At 50.3% G+C, this 16,323-nt stretch overlaps 1 protein-coding gene across 1 annotated transcript in view; it reads left to right on the plus strand.

Moving 5' to 3' along the window:
- The window catches only part of LOC144817647 (uncharacterized), a 297,722-nt gene that overhangs the window by 48,358 nt on the left and 233,041 nt on the right, over nucleotides 1-16,323 (plus strand). The window lies entirely within an intron of this gene.

Consider the following 16,323-nt stretch of genomic DNA (forward strand, 5'->3'; position numbering starts at 1 on the left):
TTCCTCCAACTGATTGTACAATTGAATCTGAACTACACTAACCCCTCACTGACTAAGAAAATTCCTGAGCTCTCTCACTTTCTCTAATCGTTGTTGAAGTGCGTGGCTTCAAACGCTGCCAACGCACTTCGCTGCCGAGTCTGTCCTTGTGCCTTCAAAGGCTTGCAAAAACTAGAGCGGCGACTTCAAAAGTCTTTCCCGCACGCCTGCAGTGTTCTCTCAGATCACTGCAGGGGGCGCGCTCAACTCCGGACATCGCGTACCCTAATCTGCGTCCCCCGATCCGACTGCGATAAATTACAGCCACACAGTGTGCCGCTTGGGCAGTCGAACGGAGAACCTTGACAGTACTCCTCCGCAAAGCCAAGCCTCCGACATGGGTTTGTGAGGATACTGACGATGAAAGGCTGCTATCAATCTAGGAGCATGAATGTTTGATTGCTCCTCCCAAAAGCTCTCCTCTGGTCCATAGCCTTTCCAATCGATCAAGTAATATGTCTTTCCTCTAACCATTTATTTATCTAAAATCTTTTTAACCTCATATTCTTCCTTGCCTTCAATCAACAGTGGTTTTGGAGGTTGTAATTCTTCAAAATAAGGTGACACCTTCTTTAACGGAGAGTATATCTCTAACTGCTGATTGGTTCTCTCTGTCTGACCATCAGTTTGTGGGTGAAAACTCGTGGAATACCTGGTTTCTATGCCCAGTTTTTTAGTAAAGGCCTTCCAATACAACAACACTTGAAGCCACTGTTCTGTGATAAACTGTACGAGGCAACTCCCAGCAGTGCATACAACTCATATTACCACAGTGACATCAACTTATGAAGCCATTACATTGTGTTACACATGGAACATTCAGCAGCACATACACCAGCATATGGGATCCTTCTTACACCAACACGTGAAGTCACTGTTCTGTGATGAACTATACGATGCAAGTCCCAGAAGTGCATACAACTCACAGAACCCCTGTTATATCAACATATGAAGCCACTACACCATATTACTTATGGCAACACCCAGCATCACATACACTAACATACAGAATCCTTCTTACACCAACTCGTGAAGCTATTATGCTATACTTGGTGGCACCCATCAGCACATACACCAACACGTAAATCCACAGTACTGTACGTGGAAACACATGAAGCCACTGTTCTGTGCTGTCCGATACTGTACTATACGTTCAACTACCAGCAGCACATACAAGTCAGATAACCCCTGTTACATCAACATATGAAGCCACTACACCATATTACATATGGAAACGCCACTCAGCAGATACACCAACATACAGACTCCTTATTACACCAACCTGTGAAGCCACTATACTATTCTATACGTGGCAGCACATATCCTAACTCACAGAACCCTTAACAAACCAACACGTGAAGCTGCTGTTAAGTACAGTACTATACTATAGGTGGCAACACCCGCAGTACATATACCAACTCACACAACCCCTGTTACATCAACGTATGAAGTTACTGTGCAATACCACACATGGCAATGCCCGACTGAACTTATACCTACATATCCAACCCCTATTACGCCAACATGTAACCCTCTTTTACTGTAGCATAGGTGGCAACGCCAGGTAGGACATACAGCAACACACAGAACCTGCTAGTATACCAACATATGAAGCCTCTAAACCAGCGTTTCCCAAACTGGGGTCTGCGGACCCCCAGGGGTCCGTGACACATTACCAGGTGGTCCGTAGGCAACCGTTTTTAAAGCACAGAAAAGTTTCTTGTATAATTAGCAGCTTTCCAGCCACAATAAAAGTGTCAAGATAATGCCAGTGATTAATGTACCTCCTGGAGCGTGAGTAGAGTTTTGTTCAGTGGCAGCTTTGATTTAACTAATGTAGTACAGAGGGTTAATGTGCCTACTGCAAAGAACGTGTAACATGCATTTTAAAAAGCAGTATTTTATGTGCATAGGTTCGTGGATACTTCTGTTGTCACAGAGATTCTTTCGTTACTGTGCACTTCATAAGTGACAATCGTAATCTAGTAGAGGGACCTATAAACTGTTTAAAGAGCTGCTTGCAAACTGCATGGTACCACTTAGTAACTTATATTTTTTCCCAGTTATTCATTATCCTGATACTGCTAAAAAGATTTATTTGGGTGGAAATACATTTTTAATGTTAAAGTCAGTGCTAGCCACTGTTATGTTCTGAATCCTGAGTTTGTGCTTTTCCAGACCAAGCACTCTTTAAACATTTTATATACACTCTGATTTACATGTATGATTCAATGTCTCTATATGTGTCTGATGTAAAGTGCTCTGACATCCTACAATAGTATGAGAGATGCTATAAAATAAATGAAATAAATGTGACAGAGGGGCTATTACTTCAATATAAAATACTAAGGGCCAGATGTACGATCCGTTTCTATATGCGTGAACGGGTTCGCGAACCCGTTTGTGCATGAAAAAACCTATTGGGCTATGTACATAGCCTATTTCGCGAGTTGCAATTTGTTTGCGACTAGCTAAATAGGTTTTGCAACTTGCTATTTGGAAGGGGCATTCCCTTCCAAATAGCGAGTCTCAAAACCATGTACAAATGTTTTGCGGTCGCAAAGCAGTCGCAATTACCACCTACTTCAAGTAGATGGTAATGCATTCGCAAATGGGAAGGGGTCCCCTGGGGACCCCTTCCCCTTTGCAAATGCATACAAAATTATTTTTTAATGGCAGGCAGTGGTCCCAGGGACATCTGCCTGCCCTTAGAAAATGAAATCAAAACGATTCATTTTCTTTTTTTTTTTTTTTAAATGCATGGTAAAGGGCTGCATTTTTTTAAACTGCTTTATTTAAAAGCAGTCCCAGACATGGTGGCCTGCAGAGCCCAGCAGGCCACCATCCCTTGGAGGGCTGGCATTCCCAATGGGCTCGCAAATTGCAGAGGCTCATTAATATTACTGAACCCCGCAATTTGCGACCCCCATTGGGAATCCCAAACAGTGTTAAACACACTGTTGTACATATCATTTAGCGACTCGCAATTTGCCACTCGCAATGTGTCTCCAATTGCGAGGCGCTAAATGAAATGGTCGTACATCTGGCCCCAAAATCCTTAGAACTTTGAGTATTTGTTTTGTGTGCACACGTGTGTATTTTTTCGAATTACTGTTTTAATATTTGAAATTTAACTCATACAAATTGCTTGGGGGTCCCCAGATTCCAGTGGTGACTCAATGGGGGTCCTCAGGAGTCAAAAGTTTGTGAACCACTGCTCTAAACTATATCACACAGTGCAACTCCCAGCAGCAAATACACTACTTACAGATACAGAATCGCAATCACACCAACTTGTGAAGCCACTAAACGTGGCCGCACCTATCCACACAATCCCTATTTCACCAGTGTGTTAAGCCACTGTGCTATACTTGGCAGCACATATGCCAACACACACACTACCCCCATTACCCCAATGTGTGTAGCCACTATACTGTATTACAAATGGCATGTATGTACACAGAAAGGTTTTGGTCCAAACACCTGACCAGCCTGGACCTCAACAATTGCGAAACAGAACAAAGTGGCTAGCCAGGGTATTTTCAAATTCAAATTGTAACCCACACAGCCCATAAGTACTGCGTGACCAAGCCATTTATTTAGCAAACCATTTATTTTGAATTTGTAATCAAGTTTCAGAATTCATAAAAACATGTAATCGAAAAGGGAAACAATGTCATGTACAGTAAAGTCAAAGGCAAAAACGAATAATTGTGTGCACAATAAGTCCAAAATATACAAACGTACAAACTGAATGTTGAAACAATTACATGACACCAAAGTGCAACTTGGAATACATTACATACATATCAAATAAATTGAGATCAAAAGACATTCAACACATAAGGAAAAGACCAGTCCTTTTACTAGAGTACCAGTAGACCGGCGGAGTGGGGGGTGGAAAACAACAGCCTGCCTATCTCACAGGACCTGTGACTAAATGTTAGAACTTTGAGTATTTGTTTTGTGTGCACACGTGTGTATTTTTTCGAATTACTGTTTTAATATTTGAAATTTAACTCATACAAATTGCTTGGGGGTCCCCAGATTCCAGTGGTGACTCAATGGGGGTCCTCAGGAGTCAAAAGTTTGTGAACCACTGCTCTAAACTATATCACACAGTGCAACTCCCAGCAGCAAATACACTACTTACAGATACAGAATCGCAATCACACCAACTTGTGAAGCCACTAAACGTGGCCGCACCTATCCACACAATCCCTATTTCACCAGTGTGTTAAGCCACTGTGCTATACTTGGCAGCACATATGCCAACACACACACTACCCCCATTACCCCAATGTGTGGAGCCACTGTACTGTATTACAAATGGCAACACCTGGCAGCACATACAGCAACATTCAGAACTCCTATTACACCAACATGAGAAGTCACTTCACACGTGGCGACACCAGGCTGCACATATGCCAACACACAGAACCCGATTACTCCAATGTGTGTAGCCACTATACTATATTATGCATAGCAACACCCGGCTGCCCATACATCAACTTACGAAATCCCTGTTACATCAGTACATGAAGCCACAGTACTGTACAGCATGTTGCAACAACTGATTGCAGATATACCTTAACACCCGACTCCCTACTACACCGACACGTAATGCCACTATACCATATCGGGGCTCGAAAAATCATAAAAATGTTACTAGACTTGCAGGTCTAGTAACTTGAATAATCTGCTCGACCTGTAATGTACTTGACCTGTGAACCTGCTCTCAAATTGTGTGATCCTAGGCACATATTTTGTCTTATGGAGCTGTCTTTATTGCATAAGAGAACATCTTCAATTATGCAAGTTCACTATTTCTACTGTACAAAAAAACTTTTTTTATTTACTAGACTAAATGTTTGCTCCATGTAAAACAAAAATCGAGCTCATATATAGGATACACACGATTCCTGGCTTGCCTCTTAGTTCACTAATATCATTGTCATCTGGGCAGGAGCAGTAAGAATTCCCACTTCATGTTTAAATCTATAACACAAGCATGATATGGTAATGCACTTTCATCTACATTCCGCATATGTTCCATTGAAATGTTTGGAAATTGGGTTTCATCAAAATGTGCTCTAATTTGTTTTGATCCTATAAGCATATTTTTTCACCATAGAATTACAACAAGCATTTGTAATGCAATAGGTCTTGCATTATTAAAGTTTGAGCTATTGGCATTGCTAATAATGCAACGCCAATAGCAAGAGCTATCGCATTGCAAATGGTTTTTTTTGCATGCGCGCTGCTACAGGCTCGACCTAAAAATTAGCTGAAACACTGGTGAGGAGAGAGGGAGATGAGAGAATAGAAGGCATTAGTGACGCGGCAGAGGGGAAACAGAAAAAAGCATTGTGCAAGGACGAGAGAGAGTGAATGGCAGTTGAGAGGAGGCTCGAAAACAAAATTGTAGTGAGACAGCTGCCGTAAAAAGAGTAGAGCGAGAGAAGGAAGGATCGACATGAGGAAAGGCCAAAATTATGGGTTAAGGAAACATCCATCTGGAATTCTGGGGAAGGGTAAGAAATACACAAAGTGAAGGGGAGCAACAGCAGAAAGAGTGCTGGTGGGAGGGTCAAACCAAGAAATATTAGACAGATACAGACAGATGATAGATAGATACATAGATAGATAGATAGACAGATAGATATGGGGAGAGGCCCCAGAACAAAATATGGTGGTCAGAGCTTCAGAACAAGAATTATTCTGGAGGCGAGATAGAGAAAGAGAAAAAGTGCAGCAGATAGAGAGGGGCCAACAAGCAAAACTGCAGGAACAAAATGACATCAGATGATAGAGAGTGGACAGAAGAAAAATATTGAAGAGGAGATGGTATGTTATGTTACGTTAATTTCGATTTATATAGCGCCAAATCACCGACAGGTCTCTTAGCGCTTGCTTTGGGAACCCGTCCTGGCTTTCCCTGCGAGATTACCCCTACTGGGCATCCCCAAGGTGAAGACCAGGCATCCCGCCGCGCGGGGGCCGTAGTGAAGATTAAGCAAGCTATTGCCCAGAGCTGCAGAGTGTGAACCCATGATTCGAGTAGGCACCGAGGCGAGAATTATCGAGTCCATGGACATTTGGGCTCAAGACCCTGCTGTGTCGGGAATTGAACCCTGGTCCCGGGTCTGACCTCTGCATCAGGGTCTACCTCCTCTAACCAGTGAGCCACACTTCTCCACACCAGTGAGCCACACTTCTCCACATGACAAGTACAGACTGACAGGAATGGGAAGAGGCGGTATAAGAGAGCAGAGAGAAAGTGGAGCACAGAGAAGGGCAAAGTGCGACAGAGCTAAAAATACAAGAGAGACGGACAAAATCATAACTAATTTAGGGAAGGGCAGAAAAAGATCAATTCGCAGAATAAATATATTAGAGAGGAGGGGAATGCCGGACTGGAGAGAGGACTTAACAGTAAATGTAGAAGATGAACAGAAAAATACATATTAGAAACTTCCGATAGACATTGGGCAAGACGAAAGAGCAGGAGAAAGTGATATACAAAGGGAGCGAATAAGGGTTCACAAGGATGCGAGAGAAGGAGACAGTGAGGAGAGAAATGGTGTGCACACTACTCAGGACAGTAGAGGTGCGCATCTGCGGGCACATCACCCCCAGGTCGCTAAGAGGCACCACAAAGAAACGACCAGCGAATTACACCGTTGTAGGTCCCGAGCCGGAGTCAGGACCTCTGGAGAATATCTAACGTCCACGAAGAGGTCCGAGATCGGGAGAGTGGCGACCATCAGGGCATTCTGGTCGAGTGCCCCCTCCCAGATAATGCCGACCAGCAAAGTACACCGCCATTGATTCTGAACTACCAGTGTAGGGTACCATCATCGGTCCCAAACCGGAGTCGGGCCCCACGGGCTCTCTGAGAACACCAGGCGTCCATGAAGAGAACCACAGATAGTGCCGCCACCACATGCGAGCGACAAGGCAGCTGCGGTGAGGATTGCTGAAGTGCTGACCTTCGGAAGATTCCTGCTCTGGAGAGGGAGCTAGCGGCAGAGGCTCAGGTCCCCCGTTGTGTGGATCTCTGGTCTTCTGCCCGCGACAGGTGCGCCACATTGTCACCATTAAGTGTGGGGGAGGAAAATGGAGTAGGTTTGATGGGCTGATTCCCCAAGGAGGGGCCTGCATACACGGCGGGAGGCCCGGTGGGTCTGGAGAGGAGGCCCCGGTAAATCGTCACGGTGTGCCTGACCCTAAAATGGCGGTGCCTCGGGCCTCGACGAACAAACAACAGGAAATAATTTATTCAAGACAATTGATAGATGAGCCTCACAATTAAGCATTGGGACCAGCACAATTAGCAGTCAACATGGTCTCCTTAACCAGCTAACTCACTCAAATGACGGTCTTGCATCAAAACCGTAGTACTATAACTGAAACATCCGGGAGGCCTGACTCCAAAATAGCGGCCATACGAGGACAAGCACTCCGGAAAAAAGTCATCCACAGTCCTCATAGTACCCGGTGCTAACGGCGATCACCAGGCAAGCAAATAAAGACATAAATCCACCGGCAGAGCTTTAAAACTGTAGCCCGATCCACCAATCACAAGAAACGGCTGCATCCAATCCCCAGTATACTCCAAATTGGAAGTGAGTCAACCAAATAACTTCTACCTCTAGCTCCAACACAATTCACCCCGGATGCCTGACCACAAAATGGCGGCTCCCATGTGTAGGAGAGTAGGGTCTGCTTCCTATGGTCACCCCCACTTTTTGCTGTGGTTTTCAGTTTTTTCGACTTTAATGTGGTTCTGGGCCTGCTAATCAGAACCACAGCCCTGCTGTTATCTCTCTAAATTGATACCATGTACTTTAGGTACATACCAGATTGGGTATTGGGTCACCTCTGTGAACCCCTGTATAGTGTACCATAGGTACCCAGGGCATAGGTGCATCCAAGGCCTACCAGGGGCTGCAGCATGAATTATGCCACCCCTGGCTGGCCCTCCAAACTGACACCACAGGCTGATCACTCAGCTTGGGTAATGTGGTGTAATCACCCCTTACTTAGATATAGTATACCTATATCTACCTTTACATATAGACACATATGGAGGAGTGTGGCTCAATAGTTAGAGCGGCAGACCCTGATGCAGAGGTCTGGTCCGGGACCAGGATTCAATTCCCGCCTCGGCGGCTCTCGGGCTCAATTTCCTCGGACCTGTTAATTTTCGCCTCGGTGCCTATTCTAATCACGGGCCCCACGCTGCAACTCTGGGCAATAGCTTACTTAGCCTCCACACCGGCCCCAACAGCGCTAAGGATGCCTGGCTTCACCCTGGGGGTGCCCAGGAGTGGACACTTCACAGGGAAAGCCAGGAGGGGTTCCACAGTGGTATGAGTATCAGTGCCAGGAAGCCGAATAGGCGACACCGCAAGGTGACCGTCTGGTGACAGTGCGCTCTATAAATACCATGACATTTACATTTACATTTACATTTCACATATACACCTATAAGTCACTCCTATGGCAGGCCTCGACAATCCTGGAGGCAGAGTGCTTGGTTTTATGTGAGAGGGTGCTCTAGCATGAGCTGAGCCTGTCTGCAGCTTTTGGAACCATCTCCTTATAGCTGTTCTATGATATAGCCATACCATATACTCTTAAGTGCATTATAATCCTCGCGGTTAATGCTAACTTTGGTTTGGCTTTATCAAAACATGTTGTGTAAGGTGTCAAACACTTTGGAATACTACCCCTCGCCAATTCTGGCGGCAGGGGTAGCATTCCACCCTTCTAGAGGGAAAAGACATGTATGTTACTGCTTTACCCGGTTAAAGTTAAACAGAGCCTCAGCATCACAAAATGGATGCTGCTGCCACAGACATGAGTCTGACCTCCTGCTGCTGGGGGAAACTCCAGCAAGGGAGGCCTGGACAATAGGTTTCCTGTCAAGGGAGGTGCTAGCACCTCCCCAGACAGCCTGTAGTGTATTGGGGCAGGGTGGGTTGAATGGAAAGATGCTTTTCCAGACACTGCCTGGGGCACACAAGGTGCTCCATGCATAGCCCGGTTCAAACCAGTTGCTGGGGCTCTGAAGTCTTAGCCTAAGATTGCTGGTCCATGCTACCACTAGGATAGCAGGTCTATATGGTTGACTTTACAACCACCATCAATAAGGGTCGATTAGACTAGTACAAGGTGCCCACTAGAATAGTGGACATCATATGCCAGGCTAACTTCTCACACCCAAATCAAGGTACCCTGATGATAAAATTCTTCTGTCCAGAGAGGGGCAACCCAGCGAATCAACCTCACACAGCCATTGACTACCTCAAGCTCCAGGTCAGGTCACTGTGACGCAAATGGAAAAACATGACCTAATTTCTATTTCTATAACAACAACCATAATAGCACAGTTCTCTAACAAACTGTAGCATTGCGGTCCTGCAAGCAGGTAAACTCTCAGTACATTACAGTAAGCTGGCGACCAAAAAGGTTCCCAATAGAGAGGCCCAACCAACCCCTTGACAACCCTGACAAATCGAACACACGCAACAACCAGGTACAGTCAGAACGCTGTCTAAAAAGAGTCTGCTACCCAATACAACAATGCACACGTATAACAGAAGAAATAACTCACAGGACAGTCTAACCCTGATTCAAATCAACTCCGCACATGGCTCAAAACCTCATAGCCAGAACTCATTTTCCGTAATCTACCCCCACAACTTCTCACCTAAAGCGAAAAGAAACTTTAAACACAGGCTGATTAGACAACACCGAGAAACACTAATTGCAGACATTTACTACTGCTGCGCAAAAGGCATGCAGAAAATGGACCTTATTTTCCACACCCAAAATCTGGCAAGATGGATTTCCACTCTCAGGTCACTCCTCCACATCGCTAAAACAATTAGCACCCCTCACAGCTGCAAACTAACGTTCATAATTCCTAACCTCCACACACGCAACAGCAACACCTTTGCGACCATTTACAGCAATGGAACAGCCCTGATTCAAGTCACCAATGAAAACCTAGATGCATTTGACTCACTCTTCCCCACGCTACGCATCGCCTTCACTCACATATCCCACTTGAAAGTAACCCTGAGCCAGCCATCCCTGGAAAACTATCAAAATACCCCATCGACTCAAACCCACCACTCCGACCCATCTACACCCAGCCTCACCATCCCATCAAACTCCCCACCCCCCCAACTCACACAGCTCATCCATATTAAACAGGCCTAACACAAGGCTCGCACAAGAGGATACATTACAGGCCTTATACTGTCGCCCCCTCTCCCTATACCCCCGTTCAGCAACCAACGAAACCGGCCCACAGACAACAGCTCCGAACCCCTTCCCTGCACCTAAACCAATGAAAGTGCCACACAATTCCCGAAACAACCTTTCACAAGCCACCCCCACAATTTTCCCCAAACATCACACAGCCACTAGAAGTTCTGGGAGCCTCACCCGCACAGGTAAGTTCTCTTCATCCCCAAACCCAACCAAGCACCCCCCCTCCATAGATGACCAGACTCTGGACACACCGAGACCAAACCCCCCCCACTCCTCCCTCCATGAGTTCAGCCCAAAGATTGGCACGACTGGAATACCAGCTAGAAATAGTCATACAGGGTATTAATAAAATCCTATCTACCCGACCCACCTCCACCACTTATTGCCCACCCCCTACACACAGGGATACTAACTGTGAGAAGTTAGCCTGGCATATGATGTCCAGTATTTTAGTGGGCACCTGGCACCAGTCCAATCGACCCTTATTGATGGTGGTTGTAAAGTCAACCTTATAGAAAGCTATCCTAGTGGTAGCATGGACAACGCAGTCTTAGGCTAAAACTTCAGAGAGCATGGGAAGCTAGCTGTTTTGCCATATATAATCCCTTGAATATCAAATGAAAGGACACCACACCAGGTATATATCTGTTGGACAGGCCCCACGAAGGGCTCGCTCCCTCCCCGCAGGACAGGGCCCAGACACCGGCTCTCCGGGGGCTACCCGCAGAAGCAACCCGCAGCCCGTCCCCTCCGGGACGCCTGCTCCCGGATATCTCTGTGTCACGGGCCCGGGCCCCATTGCCCGGCCCAGCCGCCATCTTGGACACTGCATCACGCGGCCGCGTGGCCTCAGCTCGACCCCAACCCTGGGCCCGGCCAGGCCCCGCCATCCCGGCACCACCATCCATCCAGGAGGTGAACGGACCACTTGGCAGGCTAATGGGAGAAAGAAGTGTCGATGGCTCTCCCCCGCCAGGTGCCGATCGCCCCCAGCCTCCCCGGGTGCTGGCTCCACCCCCCTGCTGGGTGTCTGGACTCCCTCATCCCCGACCTCCCAGTGCGAGGGTCCGGACATCAAAGGGCGCCAGACCTATAACCGAGGAGCCCCAGAGCAGGAAGGCAGTTGTATCCTGGAGTCGAGAGACACCGAGAAGAACTCATCCTTGACGGACTGCTGGCGCTGCCGCAGCCCTGCCTTGTGAACTATCGTCCTGCCTGCTGGCGCTGCCGCGGCCTTCTGCAACCTTCATCCTCGTGGGACCTGCTGGCGCTGCCGCGGCCCGTTGTAACTTCCATCCTCGTTGGGACCTGCTGGCGCTGCCGCGGCCCGTTGCCACCTACGATCTCTTCGGGACCTGCTGGCGCTGCCGCGGTCCGACCCGTCCGACCGCCGAGCTCGAGGATTGTGAGCTACCGCCGTTTCACCTCAGTACCCGTAGGTACCAAGACTGTCCCGCTACCCCCTTTCCCTACTAGAGACTAGATTTGAGAGGATCATCGTGTCCTGATCTCCTTGTATCGTACTACCTTACTTCAAGAACTGCCTATAAAAGGTGTTAATCTGATCTTCGTGTGGTGTCCATCTGTGGGGGGGGGGGAAGTTACTTGTCTGTACGATCGCTGGAGACGGCCCTCACCGGAGGCCTCTCCCCTTGTGCTCGGCCGACCCTCCAGGTCCCCGTCTAACATTGGTGGCCAGCGGCGCGATCCGAACCAACGCGTAACCGTACAGAGAGTAACTCACCCTACGACTAATCCACAATGACGACCAGAGAGAGCGGATCTGCAGAGAAATTGCAGATGGAAAAACTGGAAGAGTACAACCACCGAGAGCTAAAACAATTTTGCATAGAACTAGGCATTGCCACCACCGGTCTGAGCACGAAAGAGGACTTCAAACACGCCCTAGAATCCTGGGCAGAGACAAATATCGCCGGACCCCGGGACCCCGAAGCCCCGGAGACAAACACCACTCTGACGGAAGAAAGGAGAACGGATCTCTCCCGGGAAGAGATCCGAGAACGAGAGAAAAATAGACTACACGAGTTAGAGTTGGCACGGCTCAAATTAGACGGAGAATTGAAACTGGCAGAACAAAAGATGAACTTAGAACACTTACGGCTCCAAGAAGAGCGAGAGGAAAAGCAGAGACAGAGAGAACTCGAAGAAAAAAGACTGGCATACGAACACGAGTGCAAGCTAGCGGAGATAGAAATGCGCAAACAGAACAAAGACCTAGGGGTGCCCGAGCAACCGCGCCCCCCAGGTACTACCGAACAGAAGGTCCACATCCCCAAGGATGTGGTCCGTGAATACTATCGGAACGACGACATACAGCAGTGGTTCAAGGCCTACGAGATCGCCATGACTGCCCACCGGATCGCTCGAAGTGACTGGGGAGCCGGTCTATGGGGGAGATTCGTCAATGAAGGCCGGGATGCCCTGCTGCAGCTTCCGGACCATCAAATGACGTCCTATGACCACATGAAGGCCGCCCTCCTCAGTCGATATGGGCTGACGCCCGAGATGTACCGCCAGAGGTTCCGCAACTGCACCCGGATCCCGGGTACAACCTGGATAGAATATGTGAACTATTTCAGCCGAGCCTTCGAGGGATGGATCAAGGGTAGCAACGTAACAACCTACGAACAGCTCTTCAACCTCCTTGTGTGGGAGCACCTCTCCAACAACTGCTTCGTCGAGCTCAGGCAGCACCTCCTCGACAGTAAATTGACTGACCCACGGCAGCTCGCCGCCGAGGCTGACCGATGGGAGAGCACCCGAGTGACCCGGAGTGGGCCAAACGAGCAGAACAGAACCAACCAAGGTCATCATCGTCCCCGAGGAGGAGGAGGAGGACAGGGCCGGGGCAGAGACGCCGTCCCGGCCGCTCCCGCCAACAACACCCCGCCCCCGGCCGGCCGGGGCAACCCCCCGATGCGCCCGGGGTTCCGAGCCAACGTTACGTGTCATCGATGCCAGCGAGTCGGCCACTATGCCAGTGACCCGACCTGCCCAAAGAACCAGACCCCCGGACCCCGCCAGGTGACTGCCGCCGCCCTAGGAGAAGAGCAAGTCTCCGAAGAGCCTGAAGAGTATGAGCAGGAGCAGCCCGAGTGGGAACCTGCCGCCATGACCCTGGCCTGCCTAGGGGGAAGAGACCTGATCCCGCGGGCTCCCCTACCAGCCAACACCAGGAAATACAGCCAGTGGGTGAACATAAATGGGCGTAAGGCCGAAGCCCTGCGTGACACAGGGGCCAGTGTGACGGCCGTCCGTTGTCACCTGGTGACCCCAGAACAAATTCTGCCAAACGTTCTTTGCCCCGTCCGATCGGCCGACAATTCGGAGAGCCTGTGTCGGATGGCCTGCGTCCCCTTCGAATGGGGAGGAGTCTCCGGTATGTTAAAAGTGACTGTCCGCGACGATGCCCCCGTGGACTGCCTCCTGGGGAACGATCTCAAGAGTTCCCCGTGGGCAGCCGTTGAAAGAAGAGAGCACCTGGGGATGTTAGGCCTCCCGGGCTGGGCGTGCGTAACAACCCGGTCCATGGCCGCCGACACCATCCCTAGATCTGAAGAACCCGAATGGCCAGCACCTCCTCCCCCGATCGCTCCAGAGGGAGACTCCATCCCTACCGACACCCCGGAACAAACCCACGAAGAGCCCGCTCAGCCCCAAGACCTTCCGGACCTGGCTCAGTGGCGTCAGGAAGGGGGGCCCACCCAAGAACAATTCCGGCAAGAGAAAAAGACATGTCCCTCCCTCGAGGGACTGCGACAGCAAGCGCTCGCCCAGGGCGCAGGAGACACAGCAGGGGCCCACTGGATCTATTGGGACAATGACCTACTGTACAGCGAACAAAGAATAGCGGAGCTGGGGGCCAGTCGAGTGCTGGTGGTGCCCCTCCGTTTCAGAGACTTCCTTCTGAACTTGGCCCATGATGTCCCCCTGGCTGGACACTTGGGGCAAGACAAAACATACAACCGCCTGGTGACTCACTTTTACTGGCCGAAAATTAGAAATGACGTCTCCACCCACTGCCGGTCCTGCCCGACCTGCCAGGCCAGCGGGAAGAGCGGCCGCAAACTCAAGGCACCTCTGCAACCATTCCCCGTTGTGACCACCCCGTTCGAAAGGGTGGGAATAGACATTGTGGGGTCCCTGGACCCCCGAACAGCACACGGGCATCGATTCATCCTGGTCCTGGTGGACCACGCCAACCGCTATCCTGAGGTGGTTCCCCTTCGAACTGTAACAGCACCAGTGGTAGGTCGAGCCTTAATGGGGATCTTCTCTCGAGTGGGCTTCCCCAGGGAAGTCGTCAGCGACAGGGGCACAAACTTTATTTCAAAATATATGAAATCCCTATGGCAACAGTGCGGAGTCACCTACCAATTCACAACCCCCTATCACCCGCAAGGAAACGGACTGGTCGAGCGATTCAACCGCACTCTCAAGGGGATGATCATGGGGCTGGAAGAACCCCTACGCCGCCAGTGGGACGTGCTACTACCGTGCCTCCTCTTCGCCTACCGAGAAGTCCCCCAGAAGTCCCTCGGCTTCAGCCCTTTCGAACTCCTGTACGGACACCCTGTTCGCGGGCCTCTCAGCCTAGTTAAAGAAGAGTGGGAAATGGCCCCCCTGAAGACCCCTCCAGACTTCTACAAGTACCTCCTGACCCTCCGTAATCAGACCCGGCGATTCAGAGAGCTCGCCAAAGCCAATCTTGAAGCCAGTCAGGAGGACATGAAGAAGTGGTACGATCAACATGCCTCCTCCATCGAATTCGAGCCTGGCCAGCAGGTATGGGTGATGTCCCCCATCGAACCTTGTGCCTTACAGGACAAATGGACGGGGCCCTTCAAGGTGATCGAGCGTAAGAGCCCCGTCACCTACCTCATCGACATGGAATCCCCCCGGAACCCCCTCCGGGTCCTCCACGCCAACAGACTCAAACCCCACTTCGTGCGCTCGGAGCTCAGCCTGCTGATGGCTACAGACAGTGGGGCGGAACAGGACTCCGAGCCCCTCCCTGACCTACTGGGGGCCAGGGAAAAAGATGGTTCAGTGGACGGGGTCCAACTCTCCGAGGCTCTGACCCCGGAGCAGCGCCAAGACTGTCGGGCCCTCCTGCTGCAATTTGCAAACCTATTCTCCCTCACACCCGGGGTCACCCCCTGGTGTCTGCACGACGTGGACACTGGCGACAGTCCTCCTATCCGACACCGGCCGTACCGAGTACCAGATCGGGTACGCACCTGCATCCAAGAAGAAGTCTCCAAGATGCTCGCACTCGGAGTCATCGAACCCTCGGACAGCCCCTGGGCCAGCCCGGTTGTACTGGTCCCCAAAGCTGCGGCCCCGGGCACCACACCCGAGCTCCGGTTCTGCGTCGACTATCGGGGTCTGAACGCTGTCACCCGAACCGACGCTCACCCCATCCCCCGAGCCGACTAACTAGTTGACCGCATGGGGGCGGCCCGCTACCTAAGCATCTTCGACATGACGGCGGGCTACTGGCAGATCGGCCTCACCCCCAGGGCACAAGAACGATCCGCTTTCTCCACCCCGGATGGACACTACCATTTCAGAGTGATGCCATTCGGCATGAAAAACGCTCCAGCCACGTTTCAACGACTTGTGAACCAGGTATTGACGGGCCTCGAAGAGTTCAGCGCCGCATACCTGGACGACATCGCGGTGTATAGCCGCCACTGGTCAGACCACCTCCGCCACCTCCGAGGGGTCCTGCAGGCCCTCCAACGGGCCGGCCTCACAATCAAGGCCAGCAAGTGCCAAATCGGCCAGGGGTCCGTGACCTACCCCGGACACCAAGTGGGGAGCGGTCTGGTGGCCCCCCTCCAGCTCAAGATCGCTGCCATCCAGTCCTGGCGCCCCCCCGTAACCCAAACCGAGGTCCGAGCCTACTTGGGGCTCACCGGATACTATCGGCGGTTCGTAAAGGACTATGGCATTATTGTGGGGCCCCTCACG

Source organism: Lissotriton helveticus, chromosome 2_1 (genome assembly GCF_964261635.1).
Source record: "Lissotriton helveticus chromosome 2_1, aLisHel1.1, whole genome shotgun sequence".
In the NCBI taxonomy this organism is placed as follows: domain Eukaryota; kingdom Metazoa; phylum Chordata; class Amphibia; order Caudata; family Salamandridae; genus Lissotriton; species Lissotriton helveticus.